At 41.0% G+C, this 21,474-nt stretch overlaps 1 pseudogene; it reads right to left on the bottom strand.

The window, feature by feature from the left end:
• Window positions 1–1,892: 1,892 nt before the first annotated feature.
• On the bottom strand, window positions 1,893–2,845 carry LOC129460434 (large ribosomal subunit protein eL8-like; annotated as a pseudogene).
• Between the last annotated feature and the right edge of the window lie 18,629 nt (window positions 2,846–21,474).

The following is a 21,474-nucleotide window of genomic DNA, read 5'->3' as shown; positions in this document are numbered from 1 at the left end:
AGGCATGAGCCACCGTGCCCAGCCTGAATTCGTTTTTTTAAACACAAATCTCTTATTAACACTTAAAGACAAGTCTTAGACCAAAAGCTATTGGATCAGGGTCTTTGTTCAGTTCTCTACCATGCCATATTCTAAAACAGGATTTTTAAGCTTTATGGGTATTCTATGGTTTGAATGTGTTTCCCCAAAGTTCATGTGTTGGAAACTTGGTCCCTAGTGCAACAGTATTAGGAGGTGGGACCTTTTGGAGGTGATTGGGTCATGAGGGCTCTGACCTCATTAATGAATTAATCCTTTCACAAATTAATAGATTAATGGATTAATGGGTTATTAAGGGAGTGGATTAGTTTTCACAAGTGATTTCATAAAGGCTCAGGTCAAAGAAAATGCAGCTGTCTGCTTTCTGAAGCAGAAATGAGTGGGCCTATTTCATGTCAGCTGAGATACAATATGGCAGAGAAATTCCTTTCCATGGAAAAACCCACAGGTTCCTTTGATAGCCTTCAATAATAAGAGATGATGGTATTCTATAATTGCTGCAAGTGGAATGAGAGGTAAACAGGGATGCTAACAGAAAGGGGATTCAGGTGAGATTATTTTAGAAGGCAAAGGAGACAGCATTATTAGACATTAAGGGTGAAAAATGGAAAAGTTTTACTAATGGAATGCCTTCACAGGCGGATAGAACTTTCACTTCCTTGAGATAGCCATTCTTGTATCTCCTACACCTAGCATAAAATCTCAAAAGATATTTGGTTTTTTTTGTTTTTGTTTTTGTTTTTTTTTTTGAGACAGAGTCTCACTCTGTTTCCCAGGCTAGAGTACAGAGGTACAATCAGGGATCAGTGGAACCTCCACCTCCCAGGTCCAAGGGATCCTCCCACCTCAGCCTCCCGAGTAGCTGGGACTACCAGTAAGTACCACCATGCACTGCTAATTTTTTAAATTTTTATAGATACAAGGTCTTGCTATGTTGCTCAGGCTGGTCTTGAACTCCTAGGCTCAAGTGATCCTCTTGTCTTGGCCTCCCAAAGCACTGGGATTATAGCCATGAGCCACCATGCCCAGCCTCATCATGTTTTTTATTGGTGATTATGACAGAGATTAGGAGGCACTATTCAATCATTTCATGCTATATGGTGTTATAGACTGAACATCTGTGTTTCCCCCAAAATTCATTTGTTGAAGTCCTAACACCGAATGTGATGTTATTTGGAAATGGGGCCTTAAGGAGGACATTAGGATTACATGGTGCCTTTATAACAAGAGATACCAGAGAGCTTACTCCCTCTCTCTCCATATTTGAACAAAGAACAGGTCATGCGAGCAAATATATAAGGAAGAAGGCAGCCTTCTTCAACCCAAGGGGAGAACTCTCACTGGAAACCGATCATTCAGGCACACTAATCTCAGACTTCCAGCCTCCAGACTGTGAGAAAATAAACTTCTGTTATTTAAGCCACACAGTCTATGGTATTTTTTTTTTTTAATGGCAGCCTAAGCAGACTAATGCATATAGTCTTCTCATTTTGTTAGGGTTTGAATTCAATACAGTAAGAAAATTTTCCTGTTTCTAGGATTCTTGTCAGACACTGTTGGAGGGACGAAAAATTCACCTGTACTGTTTTAGGGGCTCTGCTCGCTACACTCTTTTAGAAAATTTGAGGCCTGTGGTTTCGTGTTACTCAGTCATTGTGCTTCCCTCACCTCTCCTTTTGCAGAATAAAGGAGCCTGAAATAAAGATGCAGGAACATGTCTTGGGCAAGGTAATGTGGCTTTACTTGTAAATATTTCTCCCCCTCTTAAGAACCAAATGTTTCTTTTCTTTTTTTGAAGGAGAATTTGTAGTATTTTTATTATTTTTATGTACAGAAAGCTCAACAGTGCACACTTAACCCAGTTTAATGGCAAGTTCATTCATCTTTGCCTTTTCCAGCTTGGCAATGTGAGCCACAGATTTGGGACCCAGGACATTGCCTCCCCAGTGACAATGGATCTCATCATATCTGTCGCTGGAATTGGTCCTGATAGCTTCCACCAGCTTAGCCAAAGCTCCTTTGTCTTCTGAGTTAACCTCTGTGAAGGTGACAGTGGTGGAGGTCTTCCTGTGGACTAAACGTCCCAGTCTTGCCTTCCCCTTGATAATGCAGTGGAGGAACCCCATTTTATGACATAGGGCAGGCAGGAAGACAACCAGCTTAATGGGATCCACGTTATGTGCCATCACCACCAGCTGAGCCATCTTGCACTCCACCAAGGTGGTGATGGCGTTAACTCCTGCTCGAAGGACAGGTGATCTCTTAGTGGGGGACGTCCCCTTTGCTGGCAGCTTTCTTCTCAGCCTGGGCCAACAGTCTCTGCTTCTTCTCTTGCTTTGTTTCTGGTCTGTACTTGTGGGCCCGCTTAAGCAGCCGAGTAGCTATGTGGTGATCCAAGGCCTGGGTGAATTGGTTAATTGTAGGAGGCACTTTCAGCTGCTTATAGAGGTTAGCTCTTTGCTGCTGCAACCTGATATAGTGGGGCCATTTGACAAAGCAGGTGTGGTACCTTTTGGGGCTAGATGTCCTCTCCGGTGCCAGAACTCTTAGGCCTTTTCTCAAACAGGGAATTCACCACTTTCTTGGCCTCCTGCTTCTTCACAACAGCAGGGGCTGGGGCCACCTTCTTCCCCTTGGTCTTCTTTCCTTTCGGCATCTTGGGTGGTGGGAGGGGACCAAATGCTTCTTAAATAGGTTACAGCAGGCCAGGCGTAGTGGCTTATGCCTGTAATCCCAGCACTTCGGGAGGCCGAGGTGGGCGGGTCACCTGAGGATGGGAGTTTGAGACCAGCCTGACCAACATGGAGAAACCGTGTCTCTACTAAAAAAAAAAAAAAAAAAAAAATTAGCCGGGTGTGGTGGTGCATGCCTGCAATCCCAGCTACTAGGGAGGCTGAGGCAGGAGAATTGCTTGAACCCAGGAGGCGGAGGTTGTGCTTAGCCGAAATCGCGCCATTGCACTCCAGCCTAGGCAACAAGAGCGAAACTGCACCTCCAAAAAAAAAAAAAGGTTACAGCAGAGGTCCCCAACCCCGAGGCTGATACAGGTCTATGGCCTGTTAGGAACTGGGCCGCATAGTGGGAAGTGAGCAGTGGGTGAGTGAGAGAAGCTTCATCTGTATTGATAGCTGCCCCTCATTACTCACATTATCACCTGAGTTCCACCTCCTGTCAGATCAGTGGCGGCATTAGATTCTCACAGGAGCAGGAACCCTATTGTGAACTGTGCATGTGAGGAATCTAGGATGTACATTCCTTATAAGAATCTAGTGCCTGATGATCTGTCACTGTCTCCCATCAGCCCCAGATTGGACCATCTAGTTGCAGGAAAGCAAGCTCAGGGCTTCCACTGATTCTACATGATGGTGAGTTGCATAATTATTTCATTAAATATTACAATGTAATAATAATAGAAATAAAGTACACAATAAATGTAATGTGCTTGAATCATCCCAAAACCATCCCCCCAACCCCAGTCCATGGAAAAATTGTCTTCCACAAAACTAGTCCCTGGTGCCAAAAACATTGGAGATTGCTGGATTATAGCCAAAATTTAAAATTTTCGTGGTCAACATCTTCCATCATTTGAACTTCGAAGATCTAGTTAATCTTATCTCCTCTTAGTTTCCCTTCATGCTGTTGGCAGATAGGTCTCCTTTGTGGAACATGATCACACCACACTTTTGCTTTTCTTCATGTCTGACAAACCTTCAGAGCTTCTGTGGTTTATATAAATCCTACCAGTCCTTAAAGCTCTACCTCATGTCTGAGACTTTCCATGAGGCTTTATTTGATAATTCTGTGGAGTAAAACAACTAGTATTTCTTTGCTGTAAAAGATGTCACCCACACAGCCCTAGACATCAAGGGATTAACAGTAATGCCCTCAGCTACTGCATGAAGGAAGTTTAATTGTGTTACACAAAAAGTGTCATGGGCCTTTACTTATGTGGGATCTATGTTCAGTTCGGACTCCAACCAGAAAGACCCCTCCTACCGGAAAAACCTTCACTCTTTGTTAACAGCCCAATGGTCGGAGAACAAATGATAAAGTCCTACAGGGAGAGTGAAAACCAGAACACTCAGGTTGGAGAGATTGCGCTGCAGAATTATCCAGCCATTCTCAGCTTCAACAAGTAAAGGCTTATGTACCTCTGTAATGGGAATAACAGTTTATTCCTCAGGGTTTTCTTTTTACTATATAGAGTAAATACAATGAGATGTGGAAAAACATTTTGTAACATACAAAAGGGGAGAAAGACAGGAACTTATATATATTAAGAATTCACCAAGTGCCAGGCAGTGCAATGTAAAGCTTGTAGCACAGATGTATCTTTCCTCTTGGTGAATCTCTGCTCACTGCACTCTGTGTTGGAGTATCAGCCAACCGCAACATTAATCTCCAGACTCTTCATCCTCTGTGTTTCCTTTAGGAAGAGTTCCACACTTAGATCTTCAGACTTGCGATTAAGGGCATTCTCTGCTGTTTGTCTAAATTTAAAGTGGTTTCAAAGGACCTTATGTAGCTTTTTATTATTTTTTAATGACTTTAGTATACTTATAATTCAAAACTGTTTTATTTGCTCTTTTTAAGGGGTGACTTTTTAGTTAAATAATTTTATTACTTAATATCTCTCTCAGGAAAGTCATTGCCCCAAGAAGAACCACTGATCACAAGCCCTTCCTAAGACAGATCTCCTAAGCAGGCACTAAATGAATCCCTGGATACAATCATAGAGTAAAGACCAATAGTCTGTGCTAACAGGCACTATGTCCTTTCATTCCATGAAAAGGAAAAGGGAAGGAGGCAAATAGGTACTTTATCCTATAGAGTCAAAAGAGAAGGGCCATTCAGAGCCTGGGTTCAAATGTCATTACATTGCTTCCTGTTTGACCCTGGGAAAGTTACTTAACCTCTTTGCATCTTGATTTCTCCTATAAAAATCCACATACTGATACCAAAGAGCTGATGTAAAGATTAGGTGATGTAAAATACGTAAAATTTAGCATAATAACTGACATATACACTCACTCAATAAGTATATGTCATTTTATAAGAGCAATCTTTGTGACGTATGAACCACAGAAGAGCTATATATCCCTGCTACATTTGTCCAGAGAAAAACTCTACAGGAAATTAAAATAACAACTGCACTTTAATATATTTATATTGCAAAGAGACATATAAAGCCAGTGTAACTATAACCACAATCTTCTAATATCTGTTAGGTTCCAGTTCTTGTAAATGGTATAAAATTTACAAATAGGCCCCCGCTGAGTATAGCCACTTATATACCTAACAGGTAGAGAACTGAACTCATCATCTTGTCTCACACAAACTGTTCCTTTTTCTGATTATCTGATTTCTATTAATAGTTCACCATTCTCCTAGTAATTCATGCTTGAAACTGTAATTATTTTTGACAAAAACGTCTCCTTCACCACTGCCTACTGATCTTACTTGCACTCAAAATCTAACTCCATCCATCTCCATTTCTGTGCCTACCCACCTAGTTCAGGCCTCCAACCTGGTTTTCTTGCTTCAAGTTTATTTTTTCCCACCAAATTCTTCCTCCGTATAAATCTTAAGCAAATTCTGATATTGAGCCCGTTTTACACCATCACTTCTGCTTCTGCTCAAATATCTCCAGCAGCTCCCTATTGCTTACCAAAATAAACTTCAAGCATTCAACATACTTCATGAGATGACGCTGCAATGCCTTTCTGGCTTTGTCTTTAATTACTCACTGTGTGCATTCTCTTTGAGCTTCCCTAAGCAATCTCCCTATTATCGTCGTTGTTTTTACCTCTATAAATCTGGTATTATTTATTATATTTTGAAAAGCTTAAACTCATTTAACCTGTTCAAATAATGTCACCCTTTAAGGCCGAAAGCAAATGCCATTTCTCTGGGAAATGACATAGTAGGTCTGCATAAAATTTTTTTAATAAATAAATAATGTATGAATAAAAGAATAATGAATGAAATTAAGTTCTATCCTGAAGGGCCTGTTTGGTAACAAAAGATCAAGGATTAAAATAGAATCATTAAAAGATTTGTGTGAGATTTGATCAAGTAGATAAAAAGAGAGGCAAAGAATCTTTACTTTGATGACAAGAATAAATGGTTAGACATGGGAAACGGAACTAGAACCGAGAATGGAATATGATGGTCATGATATCAGCAAGCAGAAAAGGCCAATGAGAGAGGCGTCAAAGCCAGGATTGGTGAAAACAGCACAGACTCTTCTCAGAGGGGCAAATTGTGTGAAAAGTGGATTGCTACCACATAGGACTCAGATTTTTCTCTTGACCATGGTTCACAAAATGTGGTCTGCAGACCCCAGGGTATTTCCAAGATCCTTTCAAGTCCGTACAAGATCCAAACTATTTTTACAATAATCCTAAGACATTACTTGGCTTTCTCAGTGAGTTGACATTTGCACTGTGAAACAAAGGCAATGGTGGGTAAAATTGTTGGTGCTTTAACAGAAATTAAGGCAGTAGTACCAAAAGTGTACTAGTAGACATTGAATTCTTTACTGCTATATCCCAGAAAAACAAGACAGTTTCATTTAATATTATTCTTGATAAAATAGCATGATTAATTTTATTAAATCTCAACCCTTGATTGTGTATTTTTTAAAATTCTGTGAGACAAAATGAATAATGTATTCCTGTTGCACACCAAAGTTCTAAGGTTATCTCAAAGAAAATGATTTTTGTGCTTGAGTTGTGAGTTAAACAAGCCACTATTTTACATGGAAAATTATCTTTACTTGAAAGAATGACAGACAGATAAACTATAGTTATTCAGACTTAGGTATGTGTCAGAACTTTTCTCAAAAATAAGTGAGCCCGTCACTTCAAGGAAAACAACACACAGCGTTTGTTGCCGATGATAACATTTGAGCTTTCAAACAAAATTTAGAATTTTTTAAAACTCATATCTACCTCTGTGAATTTGGCAGCTTCTTGATTCTTCAAAAATTTTCTGATGAGATCAGTTGTGAGAATAATACATGTGATTTTTTTGGGTATTTCAACATGAAATCTGTCAGCACTTGGAAGATATGCATAACTCAATGAAGCACTATTTTCCAAATGACTAAATGCATGATGTTGCAAAATAGCGCATGGAAGCTTAATCACAGAAAGGTCATCTCAGTCTGTTGGTGCTATGTTGGTGCTAACTCCAAATGGACTGCTGCTACACAACCACCCTACTTAAGGGTATTCCTGAAGGGAAATTCTCTCAACTGCAGATCCGTAAGCAGTGTACCTGATCAATTACTTTCTATAAAGGAAGAAAAGGCCTGATGTATAAGTGTACATGGACCTTTGAATGACGGCAGTTGGCTTGTTTGGTTAGTCAGAAGGGCCTAGAGGAGAAAGACTGGAAGATGGGAAATAAAAATGTCCAAGGAATAAATGTATGGGCAGACCACTGGAGTAGGCTCAAAGTGTGCAGAAATTTATGTGCTACATCAATGCCTATCAGAGAGCCTATACTGCAGAGAAAGCACTAAACAACCAAGTAGACAGGACTTGTCTAGTAGAAATCATTCAGTCTCTCTTCTCAGCAATATCTATGTTTACACAATGGGCCCATGATAATTGCATGGCCATGGTGGCAGAGATAAAGGCTGTGAATGATCCAATAGCATGAACTCTCTCTCTCCTGGGCCACTGCTGCTTGTCCAGTCTATTAATAGCAAAGATAAATGCTAAGTCTTCATTATAGCACCATCCCTTAAGAAGGCTAGTCAACCATTCAGTGGGAAATTGATTATACTGCACTCTTTCAACCCTGGAGGGGATAGCAAATTGTACTTATCAGAATTGATACCTATTATGGGTATGCATTTTTCTTCACTATTGTAGGTGTCTTTGTCAGCACCACCCACCATACAAGAACTTAGAGAATGCCTGATTTACTGGCATTGAATTCTACTTAATTTTTTTATATCAAAGGGCCCATTTTATGATAAAATAGGTGTAATAATGGGGCATAAACATGAAATTGGCCATCCTAATGGAACAATGAAATAATCTAATAAAGACTTAGCTAAGGAACCCACTCAGGACTAACACTTCAAAGGGATAAGGTATTGTTCTCAAGAATAAGATAGGTGCATTAAATGTATAGCTGATGGCTGGGCAGAGTGGCTCACGCCTGTAATTCTAGCACTTTGGGAGGCCAAGGTGGACGGATCACCTGAGGCGAGGAGTTTGAGACCGGCCTGGCCAACATGGTGAAACCTCGTCTCTACTAAGAATACAAAAATTAGCTGGGTGCGGTGGCGTGTGCTTGTAATCCCAGTTACCCAGGAGGCTGAGGCAGGAGAATTGCTGGAACCCGGGAGGCAGAGGCTGCAGTGAGCTGAGATTGCACCACTGCACTCCGACCTAAGCGACAGAGCGAGACTCCATCTCAAAAAAAAAAAAAAAGTACAGCTGATTTATAGTGGTATGTTTCCAATAGCCAGAATATACAGGTCCAGGAACCAAAGGGTGGTTGTAGGAATGGCTCTCACCAACACTCCCATTGACCCCTCTGCAGAATTTGGGCTTCCTATCTGTGCATTCTTAGGCTTTTCAGGATTAGAAGCACTTGTTTGGTATGAAGGGGACTTCTATGAGGGCACACATGAAGTCTCCATTGAACTGGAAACTATAACTACCACATGATCATTTTAGATAACTTGTGTCAGTGGACCATCAATGAAAACACTTACTATCTTGGTGGTGATAACTGACCTTGATTACCCATATGAAAGAGTTGCTGCTACCCAATGGAGACAGGAAGTCCGATGCATGGAACACATAGGATTCACTGAGTTATCTCTTGGTGCTCCATGTCTGGTGATAAGTATAAATGGGTAATTGTAATAATTAAGACTCACTGAAGAGCGAGAATTAGAGTTCAGACCCTTCAGAGATGATGATCTGGTTGCCCCCACCCAGTCAAGCAACACAGACTCCCTGAAATGCTAGCCAGGATGAGACAAACTAGAATAATCTTTTTCACATCCTTTCAGCCTACATTTTATACCAGCTATTGCTATGGCAACCAGTTTTGTGCAACTGTACCACATATTTATCATTTCAAAACCTGTGCTGCTCTGATGATATGGCATGGATGCCAATGAGAACCCACTCTGTGCTTGGGCATGTACAATCCGGAAGAGTAAAGAAGTTAACACTCTCTGGGACAATCTTTGACTGCACTTGTAATCTATTGCTACATAACAAGTTACCAAATCTAGCAGCCTAAAACAATAACATGTATTATATCCCAGTTTCTGTGGTCAAGAGTACAGACACAGCTTATTTGGATTTTCTGCTTCCAGGTCTCTCCAGGCTAGAGTCAATGCATCAGGTGGGCTGTGTTCTCATTGGGAAGCTCATCTGCTCCCAAGCTCATATGGCTTGCTGAACGAATTTATTTCATTGAGGATATAGGACTGAAAGCTTTAGTGTGCTGGTTGGCTGTCAGCTGGACGATGCCATTAGCTCCTAGAGTCCATTCAAGTTGCCTGCCATGTGGTCTACTCCATAGGCAGCAACATAGTAGTTTGCTTCTTCATGGTCAGCAGAAGAGTCTACTAGCAATACGAAGTCTTACATAACATAATGTTATCATAAGAATGCCATTCTGTCACCTTTGCCATATTCTATAAGTTAGATGCTTCACAGATTCCTACCATATTCATGGGATGTAATTAACAGGGGCATCGATACCAGAAAGTGGGGGTCATTGGAGAGTCAGCCTAGGTTCTGTCTGCCAGTCTTTCCTCAGGCCCTCCCATATGAAATATATGGTTTCTCCCCTTCCAAGATTCCTGTATTAGTCCATTTTCACACTGCTGATAAAGACATACCCGAGACTGGGAAGAAAAAGAGGTTTAATTGGACTTACATGGCTAGGGAGGCCTCAGAATCATGGTGAGAGGTGAAAGGCACTTCTTACATGGCGGCAGCAAGAGAAAATGAAGAAGATGCAGAAGTGGAAACCCCTGATAAAACCATCAGATCTTGTGAGACTTATTTGCTACCATGAGAACAGTATGGGGGAACCTCCCCCACGATTCAAATTATCTCCCACCAGGGCCCCTCCCACAACCCATGGGAATTGTGGGAGTACAATTCAAGATGAGATTTGGGTGGGGACAGCCAAACCATATCAGTTCCCAAGAGTTTCATTCATTATAGCACCAGCTCAAATTCTAAAATTTCATCATGTGAATCAAGTCCAGGTGCAGATGAGCCTCCTACATATAACCTGTTAAGTAAAGCTCCTGGACACAATTATTCTCTAACTATGGACCTGTGAAACCAAGGAAATGAATTATCTGCCTCCAACATACAATGGTGGGACAGACACAGGATAACAGCTATAGACATTCCAGTTTAAAAATAGGGGAAATGGGTAGTAAAAAGGAGTCACTGGTCTATAGCAGTTTTGAAATACAACTGGATTTATTGGAAGTTCCTTAATCAAGTTTCTAGGCTTGGGAATGATTCTTCATGGCTCTTGGCTCTGCTTTCTGGGTTCTTGGTTCCACCATCTGAGTCATTCTTCCTTTTTCATGGAAGGTAGCATGTGTTTGCAGATGAGTAGTTTTATCAGCCTGCTTTCTGCCAGTAAAATTTTGGAGGTCTGACAGCCTCTTTTCATTTTCTAGTCTTTTTGTCTGTCTTATTCCAAGTTGGCACTGTTTCTGCAGAAATAATTTTCTCAAGAATATTGTGGTTCTTTCTGTATTTCAGTGGCATTCACTCTTATCAGACAAAGGCCACATCTACAGATTGTTTCAAAAATAATTCCATCTCCTTTAAGCTTCCTAGAGGCTCAAAAGTTTGATTGAGAGGATCTGAGGCATACCCTTAGATCTTTTCAAATCTAAGGGCCATCTCTTGAAATACCCCTGAGTACTCTGACCTTTGATCTTTTTGGGGCTTTAAAAAAGATTATAGAATAACTTCAGGGCATTTTCTCTAGAGTAGGCTTTTCTGACAGTGCCCAAAAGCCATCTCCAACTGTTAATATTTTTTGCCACCTGGGGAGGATGAGGATTTTTTAAATTATCAAGTCCTGATTCCTTTTTGCTTAATAGTTCTTTTCTCAATTTGTCTCTTTTCGTGCATTTTCCTATACGTAGCAAGAAGAAAACAGTTGTAACCTTCAACACTTTGCTTGGAAATCTCCTTAACTATATAACCAAATTCATCCATTTACAAGTTCTGCTTTCAACATAATTGCAAGAAATAATTTCACTAAGCTTTATGCCAGTACATAACAAGATCTCCCTTCTTCCAGTTTCCTATAGCATGTTCCTTACTTCCTTCTGAGTCCTCAACAGCAGTCTTCAATATCCACATTTCTACTGACAGTTTGTTCGCAGTGATTTGGGCTTTGTCTATCATACTTTTCAAGCATTCTTCTAGTCTCTGTCCACTGATCAGTTTCAAAGCCACAGACATATTTTTACATATTTATTACAGCAGCATTCTACCTCTAGGCACCAAAATCTCTATTAGTTTTCCAATTCGATGTAACAAATTAACAAAAATTGAGCAGATTAAAATAACACACATTTACTATCTCTCTTTCTGTAGGTCAGGAGTCCAGATACACCTTAGTTGGGTTTTCTACTTTGGGGTCTCTCTAGGCTACAGTGAAGGTGTTGGCTGGACCATGTTCCCATCCGAAAGCCTGAAGAAAAAAGAATCTTCTTCTAAACTCTCTCAGGTTGTTGGGAGAATTCATTTCCTTACAGTCATAGGACTGAGAACTTCAGGATTTTGTTTTGTTTTGTTTCTGCTGGCTCTCAGCTTCTACAAGCCACCTCTGAGTTCTTTGCCACGTGGTCCTCTCCGATAGGCAGTTCATAACGTAACAACTTGCTTCTTCAAGACGAGCAGGAAAGTGAGAGAGTGAGTCGGCTATCAAGACAGATTCTTACATAATATAACATAATCATGGGAGTGATATCCCATCACATTTGTCATATATTGTAATGCATGTATTACATTACATCATGGGAGTAACATCCTATCACCTTTGCCTTATTCTTCTGGCTGGAAGCAGTTCACAAGTTCTACCCAGTCTTAGGGTGAGGGGCATAAAGAAGGTCATTAATACCAGAAGGCAGAGATCACTGGGGGTTACCTTAGGATATGTCTGCCACATTGGGGGAAGGCAGACAATTCTAGGTAGATATTCAAAGATCCAGAGAAATGAGCCTGAGTTACCTACAACAATGTTCAGATTGATTAATGTATTCTTGAGTTAGCTTTCCTTCCTTTCATGTCTTAATTTTCCTAGCCCCTCACTCCTATTCACTGGGATCTCTTCCCAAAATCAACTATCCGCACATAAGTTATTGTCTCAGACTCCGATTTCAGGGAAGAAGCCAGGCTAAGATAACAGAAGAGAATAAACTTGTATAAATGGTATGCTACAAGTTAGGAGGGATGGTAGGCAGGTGGTTCTCCTCCTCAGAAATTAATTACCCCCTACCCATATATTTCTCTAGACTATAATGAGGCAGTGCTAAAAGTTCATGGAAGAAAGCATGCTAAAGGTGCTTTCTCTATACAAATTTCAAGATACAGCATCTTAACTCTCTCTTTCATAAAATTAGAATTGGCCCAAGATACTAAATTGGGCTAGGCTGGCAAGTGGGGTTCAAGTAGTTTCCATTGTAGGGAGAGAACTTTAGCTCAAAAAAGAGGAAACTGTTAACCTCAGGGTGTTGAGTAACTTGCCCAACATCATACAGCTAGTAAATAACAGAGCCAAGACCCAAGACCTAGGCTCGCATCTGCTGGCTTAAAAGGTTAAGCTTTTTGCTTTTTTTTTTTTTTTTTTTTGAGGCTTGAAGTACTCAAGTATTCAAGAAGTACTTGAATACAAGGGATAAAACTATTAAAGAACATTTTTCACAAATAAGCCTTGTTTCTTCAATTATCTCTATTTCCACCATGCCTGCCATCTCAAGTGATGACTATCACTCTACCTGGCCAAGTTATATGTCAAATCACAAAGGTGAAATGAGATGACTGTCAGGTCACATGTTTGAGGGGGAGGAATGGAATTACAAAGAAAGGGATACCATGACACTTGGAGAAAGAGTTATGAGGAAAGAAAACCAATGGGGTACTTAAGAAAAGGACTTGAGTCAGAGTCAGCTGGATACCATGTCTGACACGGTGAACTACGATAATCCTCACAAAATATTTCTAAAATGATTGCCTTAGGATTGCACTGGCTGCATGGCCAGGGTTCTCATTTCCTTTTCTTAGAATTAAGCTGATGCTCTTTGAAATGTCTAAAGATAGATGACTACCATTGGTAGTCAACCCTGACTACCAATGGGTTTTCTGCTGGCTCTCAGCTTCTACAAGCCACCTCTGAGTTCTTAAACTTTTAAGCCAGCAGCACCTCTGAGTTTATGCCCCTCACCCTAAGACTGGGTAGAATTTGTGAACTGCTTCCAGCCAGAAGAATAAGGCAAAGGTGATAGGATGTTACTTCCATGATGTAATGTAATACATGCATTACAATATATGACAAATGTGATGGGATATCACTCCCATGATTATGTTATATTATGTAAGAATCTGTCTTGATAGCCGACTCACTCTCTCACTTTCCTGCTGGTCTTGAAGAAGCAAGTTGTTACTTTATGAACTGCCTATTGGAGAGGACCACGTGCTATTAAGGAAATGAATTCTCCCAACAACCTGAGAGAGTTTGGAAGAAGATTCTTCTTTCTTCAGGCTTTCGGATGGGAACATGGTCCAGCCAACATCTTCACTGTAGCCTGGAGAGACCCCAAAGTAGAAAACCCAACTAAGGTTTTCTTGTATGTACAGGCCCAGCACTGAGCTAAGTGTTTTGTATGCAATTGCACAACATCTTTACGAGGATAGATGCTATTATTTTTTTTTTTTTGCACTGTTTTTTTTTTTTTATTATACTTTAGGGTTTTAGGGTACATGTGCACAATGTGCAGGTTTGTTACATATGTATCCGTGTGCCATGTTGATTTCCTGCACCCATTAACTCATCATTTAGCATTAGGTGTATCTCCTAATGCTGTCCCTCCCCCCTCCCCCCACCCCACAACAGTCCCCGGAGTGTGATGTTCCCCTTCCTGTGTCCATGAGTTCTCATTGTTCAATTCCCACCTATGAGTGAGAACATGCGGTGTTTGGTTTTTTGTCCTTGCGATAGTTTACTGAGAATGATGTTTTCCAGTTTCATCCATGTCCCTACAAAGGACACGAACTCATCATTTTTTATGGCTGCATAGTATTCCATGGTGTATATGTGCCACATTTTCTTAATCCAGTCTATCATTGTTGGACATTTGGGTTGGTTCCAAGTCTTTGCTATTGTGAATAGTGCCGCAATAAACATACGTGTGCATGTGTCTTTATAGCAGCATGATTTATAGTCCTTTGGGTATATACCCAGTAATGGGATGGCTGGGTCAAATGGTATTTCTAGTTCGAGATCCCTGAGGAATCACCACACTGACTTCCACAATGGTTGAACTAGTTTACAGTCCCACCAACAGTGTAAAAGTGTTCCTGTTTCTCCACATCCTCTCCAGCACCTGTTGTTTCCTGATTTTTTAATGATGGCCATTCTAACTGGTGTGAGATGGTATCTCACTGTGGTTTTGATTTGCATTTCTCTGATGGCCAGTGATGATGAGCATTTCTTCATGTGTTTTTTGGCTGCATAAATGTCTTCTTTTGAGAAGTGTCTGTTCATGTCCTCTGCCCACTTTTTGATGGGGTTGTTTGCTTTTTTCTTGTAAATTTGTTTGAGTTCATTGTAGATTCTGGATATTAGCCCTTTGTCAGATGAGTAGGTTGCAAAAATTTTCTCCCATTCTGTAGGTTGCCTGTTCACTCTGATGGTAGTTTCTTTTGCTGTGCAGAAGCTCTTTAGTTTAATGAGATCCCATTTGTCCATTTTGGCTTTTGTTGCCATTGCTTTTGGTGTTTTAGACATGAAGTCCTTGCCCACACCTATGTCCTGAATGGTATTGCCTAGGTTTTCTTGTAGGATTTTAATGGTTTTAGGTCTAACATATAAGTCTTTAATCCATCTTGAATTAATTTTTGTATAAGGTGTAAGGAAGGGATCCAGTTTCAGCTTTCTACATATGGCTAGCCAGTTTTCCCAGCACCACTTATTAAATAGGGAATCCTTTCCCCATTTCTTGTTTTTGTCAGGTTTGTCAAAGATCAGATAGTTGTAGATATGTGGCATCATTTCTGAGGGCTCTGTTCTGTTCCATTGATCTATGTCTCTGTTGTGGTACCAGTACCATGCTGTTTTGGTTACTGTAGCCTTGTAGTATAGTTTAAAGTCAGGTAGCGTGATGCCTCCAGCTTTGTTCTTTTGGCTTAGGATTGACTTGGTGATGCGGGCTCTGTTTTGGTTCCATATGAACTTTAAAGTAGTTTTATCCAATTCTGTGAAGAAAGTCATTGGTAGCTTGATGGGGATGGCATTGAATCTATAAATTACCTTGGGCAGTATAGCCATTTTCACGATATTGATTCTTCCAACCCATGAGCACGGAATGTTCTTCCATTTGTTTGTATCCTCTTTTATTTCATTGAGCAGTGGTTTGTAGTTCTCCTTGAAGAGGTCCTTCACATCCCTTGTAAGTTGGATTCCTAGGTATTTTATTCTCTTTGAAGCAATTGTGAATGGGAGTTCACTCATGATTTGGCTCTCTGTTTGTCTGTTATTGGTGTACAAGAATGCTTGTGATTTTTGTACATTAATTTTGTATCCTCAGACTTTGCTGAAGTTGCTAATCAGCTTAAGGAGATTTTGGGCTGAGACAATGGGGTTTTCTAGATATACAATCATGTCATCTGCAAACAGGGACAATTTGACCTCCTCTTTTCCTAATTGAATACCCTTTATTTCCTTCTCCCGCCTGATTGCTCTGGCCAGAACTTCCAGCACTATGTTGAATAGGAGTGGTGAGAGAGGGCATCCCTGTCTTGTGCCAGTTTTCAGAGGGAATGCTTCCAGTTTTTGCCCATTCAGTATGATATTGGCTGTGGGTTTGTCGTAGATAGCTCTTATTATTTTGAGATACGTCCCATCGATACCTAATTTATTGAGAGTTTTTAGCATGAAGGGTTGTTGAATTTTGTCAAAGGCCGTTTCTGCATCTATGGAGATAATCATGTGGTTTTTGTCTTTGGTTCTGTTTATATGCTAGATTACATTTATTGATTTGCGTATGTTGAACCAGCCTTGCATCCCAGGGATGAAGCCCACTTGATCATGGTGGATAAGCTTTTTGATGTGCTGCTGGATTCGGTTTGCCAGTATTTTATTGAGGATTTTTGCATCAATGTTCATCAAGGATATTGGTCTGAAATTCTCTTTTTTGATTATGTCTCTGCCAGGTTTTGGTATCAGGACAATGCTGGCTTCGTAAAATGTGTTAGGGAGGATTCCCTCTTTTTCTATCGATTGGAATAGTTTCAGAAGGAATGGTACGAGTTCCTCCTTGTACCTCTGGTAGAATTCAGCTGTGAATCCATCAGGTCCTGGACTCTTTTTGGTTGGTAAGCTATTGATTATTGCCACAATTTCAGAACCTGTTATTGGTCTATTCAGAGATTCAACTTCTTCCTGGTTTAGTCTTGGGAGGGTGTATTTGTCGAGGAATTTATCCATTTCTTCTAGATTTTCTAGTTTATTTGCATAGAGGTGTTTGTAGTATTCTCTGATGGTAGATTGTATTTCTGTGGGATCGGTCGTGATATCCCCTTTTTCATTTTTTATTGCATCTATTTGATTCTTCTCTCTTTTCTTCTTTATTAGTCTTGCTAGCGGTCCATCAATTTTGTTGATCTTTTCAAAAAACCAGCTCCTGGATTCATTAATTTTTTGAAGGGTTTTTTATGTCTCTATTTCCTTCAGTTCTGCTCTGATTTTAATTATTTCTAGCCTTCTGCTAGCTTTTGAATGTGTTTGCTCTTGCTTTTCTAGTTCTTTTAATTGTGATGTTAAGGTGTCAATTTTGGATCTTTCCTGCTTTCTCTTGTGGGCATTTAGTGCTATAAATTTCCCTCTACATACAGCTTTGAATGTGTCCCAGAGATTCTGGTATGTTGTGTCTTTGTTCTCATTGGTTTCAAAGAACATCTTTATTTCTGCCTTCATTTCATTATGTACCCAATAGTCATTCAGGAGCAGGTTGTTCAGTTTCCATGTAGTTGAGCGGTTTTGACTGAGTTTCTTAATCCTGAGTTCTAGTTTGATTGCACTGTGGTCTGAGAGACAGTTTGTTATAATTTCTGTTCTTTTACATTTGCTGAGGAGAGCTTTACTTCCAACTATGTGGTCAATTTTGGAATAGGTGTGGTGTGGTGCTGAAAAAAATGTATATTCTGTTGACTTGGGGTGGAGAGTTCTGTAGATGTCTATTAGGTCCACTTTATGTAGAGCTGAGTTCAATTCCTGGATATCCTTCTTAACTTTCTGTCTCGTTGATCTGTCTAATGTTGACAGTGGGGTGTTAAAATCTCCCATTATTATTGTGTGGGAGTTTAAGTCCCTTTGTAGGTCACTGAGGACTTGCTTTATGAATCTGGGTGCTCCTGTGTTGGGTGCATATATATTTAGGATAGTTAGCTCTTCTTGTTGAATTGATCCCTTTACCATTATGTAATGGCCTTCTTTGTCTCGTTTGATCTTTGTTGGTTTAAAGTCTATTTTATCAGAGACTAGGATTGCAACCCCTGCCTTTTTTTGTTTTCCAGTTGCTTGATAGATCTTCCTCCATCCCTTTATTTTGAGTCTATGTGTGTCTCTGCACGTGAGATGGGTTTCCTGAATACAGCACACTGATGGGTCCTGACTCCTTATCCAGTTTGCCAGTCTGTGTCTTTTGATTGGAGCATTTAGCCCATTTACATTTAACGTGAATATTGTTATGTGTGAATCTGATCCTGTCATTATGATGTTAGTTGGTTATTTTGCTCGTTAGTTGCTATAGTTTCTTCCTAGCCTCGATGGTCTTTACAATTTGGCATGTTTTTGCAGTGGCTGGTACCGGTTGTTCCTTTCCATGTTTAGTACTTCCTTCAGGAGCTCTTTTAGGGCAGGCCTGGTGGTGACAAAATCACTCAGCGTTTGCTTGTCTGTAAAGTATTTTATTTCTCCTTCACTTATGAAGCTTAGTTTGGCGGGATAGGAAATTCTGGGTTGAAAATTCTTTTCTTTAAGAATGTTGAATATCGGCCCCCACTCTCTTCTGGCTTGTAGAGTTTCTGCTGAGAGATCAGCCGTTAGTCTGATGGGCTTCCCTTTGTGGGTAACCCGACCTTTCTCTCTGGCTGCCCTTAACATTTTTTCCTTCATTTCAACTTTGGTGAATCTGACAATTATGTGTCTTGGAGTTGCTCTTCTCGAGGAGTATCTTTGTGGCGTTCTCTGTATTTCCTGAATCTGAATGCTGGCCTGCCTTGCTAGATTGGGGAAGTTCTCCTGGATAATATCTTGCAGAGTGTTTTCCAACTTGGTTCCATTCTCCCCATCATTTTCAGGTACACCAATCAGACGTAGGTTTGGTCTTTTCACATAGTCCCAAATTTCTTGGAGGCTTTGTTCATTTCTTTTTATTCTTTTTTCTCTAAACTTCCCTTCTCTCTTCATTTCATTCATTTCATCTTCCATCAGCGATACCCTTTCTTCCAGTTGATCGCATCTGCTACTGAGGCTTCTGCAATCTTCGCGTAGTTCTCGAAACTTGGCTTTCAGCTCCATCAGCTCCTTTAAGCCCTTCTCTCCATTGGTTATTCTAGTTATCCATTCTTCTAATTTTTTTTCAAAGTTTTTAACTTCTTTGCTATTGTTTTGAATTTCCTCTCGTAGCTCAGAGTAGTTTGATCGTCTGAAGCCTTCTTCTCTCAACTCATCAAAGTCATCCTCCATCCAGCTTTGTTCCGTTGCTGGTGAAGAACTGCGTTCCTTTGGAGGAGGAGAGGTGCTCTGTTTTTTGGAGTTTCCAGTTTTTTTGCTCTGTTTTTTCCCCATCTTTGTGGTTTTATCTACTTTTTGTCTTTGATGATGGTGATGTACAGATGGGTTTTTGGTGGGGATGTCCTTTCTGTTTGTTAGTTTTCCTTCTACCAGACAGGACCCTCAGCTGCAGGTCTGTTGGAGTTTACTAGAGGTCCACTCCAGACCCTGTTTGGCTGGGTGTCAGCAGCAGTGGCTGCAGAACAGCGGATTTTCGTGAGACCACAAATTCAGCTGTCTGATAGTTCCTCTGAAAGTTTTGTCTCAGAGGAGTACCCGGCTGAATGAGGTGTCAGTCTGTCCCTACTGGGGGGGTGCCTTCCAGTTAGGCTGCTCAGGGGTGAGGGACCCACTTTAGGAGGCAGTCTGTCCATTCTCAGATCTCCAGCTGCGTGCTGGGAGAACCACTACTCTCTTCAGAGCTGTCAGTCAGACAGGGACATTTAAGTCTGTGGAGGTTCTTGCTGTCTTTTTGTTTGTCTGTGCCCTGCCCCCAGAGGTGGAGCCTACAGAGGCAGGCAGGCCTCCTTGAGCTGTGGTGGGCTCCACCCAGTTCGAGCTTCCTGGCTGCTTTGTTTACCTAAGCAAGCCTGGGCAATGGCGGGCGCCCCTCCCCCAGCCTCGCTCCCGCCTTGCAGCTTGATCTCAGACTGCTGTGCTAGCAATCAGCGAGACTCCGTGGGCATAGGACCCTCCAAGCCAGGTGCGGGACACAATCTCCTAGTGTGCCATTTTCCAGGCCCATTGGAAAAGCGCAGTATTAGGATGGGACTGACCCGATATTCCAGGTGCCATCTGTTTCCCCTTTCTTTGACTAGGAAAGGGAACTCCCTGACCCCTTGCGCTTCCCGAGTGAGGCAATGCCTCGCCCTGCTTCGGCTCGCGCACAGTGCGCTTCACCGACTGTCCTGCACCCACTGTTAGGCACTCCCTAGTGAGATGAAACCGGTACCTCAAGCAGAAATGCAGAAATCACCCGTCTTCTGTGTCGCTGGGGCTGGGAGCTGGAGACTGGAGCTGTTCCTATTCGGCCATCTAGATGCTATTATTATCTGTTTCTCTAAGCATGGGGAAACTGTTAACCTCAGGGTGTTGAGTAACTTGCCCAACATCATACAGCTAGTAAATAACACAGCCAAGACCCAAGACCTAGGCTCGCATCTGCTGGCTTAAAAGGTTAAGCTTTTTGCTTTTTTTTTTTTTTGAGGCTCCGTCACTTAAGCTTGAGTGCTGAGTGCAGTGGTGCGATCTAAGCTTACTGCAACCTCTGTCTCCCAGGTTCAAGCAATTATTCTGCCTCAGCCTCCCAAGTAGTTGAGATTGCAGGCACACACCACCATGCCTGGCTAATTTTTAAATTTTTGGTAGAGATGGGGTCTCACCATGTTGGCCAGGCTGGTCTTTAATTCCTGAACTCAGGTGATCCATCTGCCTCAGTCTCCCAAAGTGCTGGGATTACAGGTGTTAGCCACCATGCCTGGCCCCAAGGTTAAGCTTTTAACCACTGCATCACACTGCTACCTCAGGTTTCAAGATAGGGAAACTCAATTTTTAAAAATATTTATAAAGCATTTACATTTTTTCCATATCTCATTTTATAAAGTGTCTTAGCTAGTAAGCTTAAAAATTATTTTCTTTGGCCAGGCATGGTGGCTCATGCCTGTAATCGCAGCACTTTGGGAGGCTGAGGCCATTAGATCACCTGAGGTCAGGAGTTTGAGACCAGCCTGGACAGCATGATGAAACCCCGTTTCTACTAAAAATACAAAATTAGCCAGGCATGTTGGCACATGCCTGTAATCCCAGCTACTTGGGAGGCTGAGGCAGGAGAGTCACTTGAATCTGGGAGGCAGAGGTTGCAGTGAGCTGAGATCACACCATTGCACTCCAGCCTGGACAAAAAGAGCAAAACTCTGTTTCAAAACAAAAATAAATAAATAAAATAAAATAATTTTCTTTTCAAGAAAATGCAAATTAATCTGCAGTGACAGAGTGGATCAGTGGTTACTTGAGGATGGGAAAGTCCCAAGAGTGGCAGGAGGAAGAAATTACAAAAAGGCATGAAGAAACTTTCGGGAAGGAAAATCAAAATTTGTAAACATATTTATCACTGCCAAAAGTTAAAGAGTCTTGCTCAAGATTAGCCTGAGAGGTAGTAGCAGAGACAGGATAAAAATATAGTTTTTAAGATTCTTGAACAAGTGTTTTTTTCCTCTCAATTTGGTAAATTATTTCCACATGGTTTTAAAAAGGATATGAAGAGACATAAAATATGACGTGAGTATTATAGAAAGAAAATTGTGTTTAGGAATTTTGGGCAGCACTATTCACAATAGCAAAGACATGGAATCAATC

This window comes from Symphalangus syndactylus, chromosome 13 (genome assembly GCF_028878055.3).
Source record: "Symphalangus syndactylus isolate Jambi chromosome 13, NHGRI_mSymSyn1-v2.1_pri, whole genome shotgun sequence".
Lineage (NCBI taxonomy): Eukaryota > Metazoa > Chordata > Mammalia > Primates > Hylobatidae > Symphalangus > Symphalangus syndactylus.
Note: the sequence above shows the minus strand (reverse complement) of the source record. Positions and strands in the feature narration are given on the sequence as shown.